Below are 6,160 nucleotides of genomic sequence, written 5' to 3'. Positions count from 1 at the left end.
GTAAGAGAAGTTACACAATATATTGCAAGATTGGGGCTCTGAGAAATGTCACGTGCTGGGGAGTGATCTGAAATTTTTATTTATACCCTTGTCAGTCCAGGGGGTTGTTTTACCCTGCTTCTATCTTCTCATACTTTGCTGTCAATTCTTAATTAGTGAGATGAGAAAACTGTTACATAATTCCTGAATTTCAGTTTTAGGACTGTTTTCATGCTGCATCCAGGGTCACAGCAGTACAGAGAATCCCCAAGCCAGAACTCCCTGTGCTACACGCTAACTCAAAACAGTCACAAAGAGAGACATGGATCTCAAGCGCAGAGATACTCTGAGATACTGAAAAAACTTCTGCATGTACTGAACTCATTAAAAGGAGCTCTATTATTTTCTAGGGTCTTTTCACATGTTTCAGAAGATGCCTGTTAGGATCACAGCACAGACAAGACTAGTAAACTTACAAAGGATGCCTTTCCAGAAGACAGAGGAGAACAGAACAAATCCTCCAGAACAAACTATATTTCTAGGACACAACTATGCATCCTTTTACAAAGATTTCCTCCATTTAAATAAGATTATGAAAATATTTTGCCATCCCCTGCATATAATGTCAAATTTAAATTACTATTCTTACTCACTAGTATTTCTCATGAACTTCTAATCGGATTGCATTTAGGGTCTCTATTTTTTTCAAGCCAGATGCCTTCCCTTCACTCCTCCATTTTAATAAAACCTGTTAACACGCTTGAAAGTCAAACATGAACAAAAATCTCCCATTCCCTCCAAAGTATGGCATTCATGAAGATGTCATGAATAAATAAACGTTCTCTAGTGTTCTGTTTCTTTTGTCTAGCTTATTGGTGTTGAGAAACCCTGTTCTTCATTTATTTATGTTGGTATTTTATTTCCTTATTGAGTTTCAAAGATGAAAAGCGAAAAATAAGTACCAAGGAAATAGCTGATAGACTGAAATGACCAAGAATTTTTCCAGGGAGGTTAAAAAAATATGCTTTAATATGAAGATGTTGGTGTCTCATTATTTCATTTAATATACCTGCTTTTAATATGGAATGCATGACATTCTGTATATGAGAGTAGATAGCAAGCTAGTATAATAAAATCAATATGCAGGAATGCAGTTTCTTTTAATTCTGATTTAATTATATTGCATTCTAGGCCCCTAAATGACTATTGTGCTTTGAACTTAGGCAATCCTGCCTAGTTCAGCCTTATTCAAATTGTAGAATATGTACAGAACAGACAGCAAGTCAGTTTTGCACAGATCCAGTGAGGTCCCACACCCTTGCCTGTAGCAGATGCAATATCCTTTACCGTTTCCCAGATTCCCTAGGGACACAATGCATGGCAACATACTTGCAGCTCCCAGTGAAAAGACAATGTGCGGGATCAAGTCAGCATGTAGGCTGATCTCTTTATGTCACCTCATACTTCATAGCAGATCTTGGTAAATTGAGCTAATCTCAGAAAAATTATTGCTCAGACTCTAATTTTAAAAAAATTGATAAACCTCAATGAAAATTAACAGACTTTGACAAATGCTAATTGGGTAGGCAAGATGCTTATCTTAGGTCACAAAATACAGTCTACCTTTCGTGTCTTAAAAAATACAAGCACTGTAACAGATTCTTATATGCAATTAATATGAAATTTTAATTGTTTCATGTTGCCTGGGTCCATTTTTCAAAGCCACAACAATTCTTTTCTAGAATTAAATCCAATTTGATCTGTGTACATCTTACCAAAGGACAGTGTAGTATCCTTTTTACAGCACTGTTCACACACTCACAGTTGTATTTTCTCAGCAAAAGTCCTTTCTAGAGGTGAAAATGGAGGCATTAGAGCACAACATGCTTTCTGTGTCCCACTTCGTAACCTCACACCTTATATGAACTGTGAAACTTAAGACTAAGGGACAAACATGACAAACCAGCCAAACAGTACTATTTTTATTCTCATGACAAAGCCTGAGTTTGGTTGGTTGGGTTTTTTTACTTCTTTTTAAAGGCAAAAGTCATGCCTTTTCCAACTGAGGACAATAAATGCTGTAAGAATGCTTAGAAACCTCACATTACCTCACTGGGTTGCAGAAATAAGAATGTAGATGCTACACTGATGAAACTCCCGCTACTCAAGCAATAACATGCTCAAGCTTCCACTATCCTGCAAAACAAAACAATAAAAAAACCAACCTGCTGCATAGTTTTGAAGCTGTAGCCCTTGGGGTTAGAACCTTACAGGTTAAACTTACAGGTAAATTTTTGACAGAATTTGACTTTCAAATTTGTAGGGTAAATATAGAAAGCAATGGTGAGTCAGTGCAGGCAGAGCTCCTCCCTTCTGAGTCACTTCTGCTTGGATATCACAGGAAGACGGGAGCAGTGCTGTATGCCTGCAGGTGTCACCTTTCCAAGGGATCGTACTACAGAGATCCTGACCTTTTGGCAGGGTGTGAAGAAAGCCTCCACGATCTTTTGCAGAAAGAGGGTTATTGGGTTATTCCACTTTAGTGTTGGGCCAAATTCTAACTTACCTCATTTCTACCTACCAAAAAAAGTAAACAGGAAAAAAAAAAATATCTCTGAACCAGCAAAGATAATGTGGTCTGACAGTCCTTGAAGAAGAGGAATGCTGTGTTACAGAGGAGCGCTGGCTGTGCCACAGCAGCAGGTGGTTAGACTCAGAGCAGGGTAGTAAATCTCTCCAAGGTCCTTCTGGAATGAAGGCACTGAACAACCATCACATTTTTTTTAAACAAATCGCATCTAATCCAACAAGTGGAACCACTTAAAAGCTATTGTTATATCGCAGCTATTTTTAGTTGAAGAAACCAAGACTGCAAAGTAAACTCGATAGTAAGACGCTCAGACTAAAAATACTTGACAGCAACATTATATCTTTAGATCAGAAAACACGGCTGAGCTAGTAAATAAGCTACATTCTCCCACAACACAACTCATGAGCACAGCATGGGTGAGACTGGCAATACACTGTCTATCCAGAGAGGACAGCAAATAAATGGGATGACCTCCAGCTAAAATCCATCTTCCCTCCTAAATCCTCTCTTCAGCCCTCGCAAAGAAAGTCTCAAGCTCTAGTCTGATTGTCCAAGTCACACCATGAAGAACTCCTTCACATCCCTAGAAAAAGATGCTGTGAGAAGAAGATGGAGCACATATCTAATTAATCTGCATTTCCTTTACGTGTCTTTGCACCCCAGATACCTCCAAAGGAAAGGAGAGGATAATTCTCTGGAGCAGTTCTCTCTCTTCTTCGCTCATGCTATGATTAGCAGACATCCCTGGGTGAGTGCTGAGGAACACTGAAACCTCTCTTTTCCTCTTAATGAAAAAGTAGTCAAGAGAACATTTTGGACTGTACTTTAATGGCTTCAGCAGTGAGGTGAAAGCAAATTTTCTTGCAAAATCAGTTTCCCCAGTACAAGCAATACAAGAAGAACTACGTCCTTAAAAAAAAAAAAAAAAAAATAGTTGAGTTGAACTTGACAAATGAGGATGTGGTATGTTCTGGTCATAAATTAGAACCTTCCAGCTCTCTGACAGGAAAGAGCAAGTCACTCCTCTGGAGAGCTGAGAGTGCACGAGGCCACTGACATGGCTATTCCTGAATCCAGAGTTGTGGTACTACGGCATTCATGTCTTCAGTTTCTCACTAAGGACTAAGGGGCTGAAGCATGTTTGAATAAACTCTTCTCTGCATTTCTATCCATGTATCCACATTTCATGTCTACTAACCTACTTCTACTAAGATATGTGCAGTGTTCTATGAGATGGATGTCTGGCATACAGCTTGTCAACTGCCAGTTTAATCCCTTGTAATAACAACTGGCGAGGGTTTAGTGGCTGTCTTTCACCAGCATCCCCATATTTGTTTCTTTTTTTTTCCTGTTTATTTGACTGTAGGTCAGATGCAACCTGATGAAATTTGGATTCATTTCTTTTTCATTTCCCTGCTTTTAGCAGTGCTCCACCAGTTTAGACTGATTGAAAACTTTTTTCTCAACAGTAGTCTTTGTACCAGATTTCTTATTTTGCATACAAAATACAAGCAAGAAATGAGTTACATGTTTTATCAGTCCAGGCTACGTGTATATGGCTCAGCAGACAGGTCCAAGCACTGGTTTTCCCTTTGGGCACTATGGTGGGGTGGGTACACCATTTTAAAGATGCACAGGAGTGTGCTTAGCAGGCAGTCATTCAGCTATCACACCATACAGAACACCAATGAGATTTTGCGGATTTGTTAAGTGTCTGTCTCTTAGTTGCCTGTGATCAGGACAGGTAAGCATGAGACTCAGGTGTTTCACATTCCAATTTCTAAGTTTTAGCTAGTCTGCAAATCCCAATTTATTGCTTCCCTGATACAACTGCCTTGCTTGTTGTCAATATTAAGAATCATTGTTCTAACCCTGAGTGTGTCACATGATGAGTGTGAGAGCTTTGTGATTTTTCAGGTTCAGCCTCTGGCATCCGTGCTCCCTCCATTACAGCATCATAGGACAACTTCAGTTCACATCAGGCACCAGCCTCATTCTACTTTCTGACCTATCCTAGCACTGACCAGCACTGTTCAGTATAGCACCCATGACTTGGTATTCATAAAGCTTTTTCCTTGTTTTTTTTTTTTTCCTAACATACTTTTTCCTCACGTTCCCCTACCAACATGACATGCATTGAAACTTTTATGGATGCATTCAACCTCTGGCTCCACTCATCATTCACCCCTGCTTCCCCTAACATGTCTATTATTTTCCTACAGATAGGCACATGTCTTTAATCTACAGTTCCACAAGCTTCGAATTTTGTTTGCTGGATCACTGAAATTCTGTGTCACCTCTTCCACTGCCCTTTAAAGGGAAAAATATTCCCATCAGAAACTACACCTGGTGGTTGACATTTGGTGATTTAATTGGGAATAAGGACATTTCCATCGTTGAAGTTCATGTGGCTTAGAGCTCAGATACTGTAATAAAAGGGACTTTGGAATACGGCAATATAGTTCAGGGGAAAAAAGAATCCTATGAGGAAATCTGTTATAATGGGGACACTATCAGGAGAGAGGTGGTGGAAGCTTCCTCAGTTAGGAAACTTTTAGCAGAAATTCACAATTCAAGAACTTATCCTAGACAAAGATTGCAGATCAGCTAGAAGAGTGAGATGATGATGAGGCTTCCAAGTTTCTCGCACTGTGATCTGTTGGAACATGAGTGTACTACCTATTTTATGCTTCCCTAGACAAACTATCACCTGTGTAGCACACACTGAGCAGAGCAGAGGTTAGACATTCTACTCTTCTCTGTAATGGGACGTGGTTGGTGGAAGTGCATAGATTAGCAGACTGTGCCTAATGTTATTAGCCAAATGCTTTCATGGAGCTATGGCATTATGGAACTTCAGCAGAAATGTCTCACTGACCAAACTGATGGTCTTACTAGGTTAACAGAGAAATTATTGCTTTCATTTTCAGCCCTGCATAATAAATCATGGTGGTTTAGGCCCCAGGCATTCTAAGTATATGTATATGTATATGTATACGTATACGTATACGTATATGTATATGTATACGTATACGTATATGTATATGTATATGTATATGTATATGTATATGTATATGATGTATATGTATAGAGAAATTCCAGCTGCATTTAATTGATGGTGCAGTGAGTGTTCTGAAGACCACATTATCTACTGAAATAAAGCACTAGCAAGAATGACTGGTGTGCAATATAATCACGGGTCTTTGTTGCTTCCAGAAACCTAATGAATGAACACACAACATCCATTGGTTTCCGACATGACAGGCATATGGTGTTCATAAATAAATAAAAGGCATGACATTACAGTTACGCTGATACCACTGAGTGGCAACATTTGGTAAACTGGAAAGCTGTCTATTCTATCCTACCTCGACAGCAAAATCACAAAATCTCTGATTAAGACCAATTAATTGTGCCTGATAGCTTTTGGGGTTCCCTCCCATTAAGCCATGTTACTAGGTTCCAAATAAAACCCTAGATTACTTTCTCATTTATAGCTTCAGATATATATATTTAAACCATTAAAATTACATAGAAGGTAATTGGCAGCTACAATACCCTTCAGCATCAATACCTCCATACCTAGGAGAG

General features: G+C 39.0%; 1 protein-coding gene and 1 long non-coding RNA gene across 8 annotated transcripts in view; one reads left to right on the top strand and one right to left on the bottom strand.

Annotated features, from left to right (window-relative positions):
* LOC146768284 (uncharacterized) overlaps positions 1-5,596 on the top strand; it is a 37,598-nt gene extending 32,002 nt beyond the window's left edge. For all 5 annotated transcript variants that reach the window (XR_014953339.1, XR_014953338.1, XR_014953340.1 and 2 more), the window contains one exon: positions 390-5,596. This is a non-coding gene — a long non-coding RNA (uncharacterized LOC146768284). The remainder of the gene's footprint in view (positions 1-389) is intronic.
* The window catches only part of ATXN1 (ataxin 1), a 367,337-nt gene that overhangs the window by 357,420 nt on the left and 3,757 nt on the right, over positions 1-6,160 (bottom strand). The gene's annotated exons all lie outside the window — the stretch shown is intronic.

Source organism: Lonchura striata, chromosome 2 (genome assembly GCF_050655825.1).
Source record: "Lonchura striata isolate lonStrDom1 chromosome 2, ASM5065582v1, whole genome shotgun sequence".
NCBI lineage: Eukaryota > Metazoa > Chordata > Aves > Passeriformes > Estrildidae > Lonchura > Lonchura striata.
The sequence above is the reverse complement of the archived record's forward strand: the minus strand, read 5'-3'. Positions and strand labels throughout refer to the sequence as shown.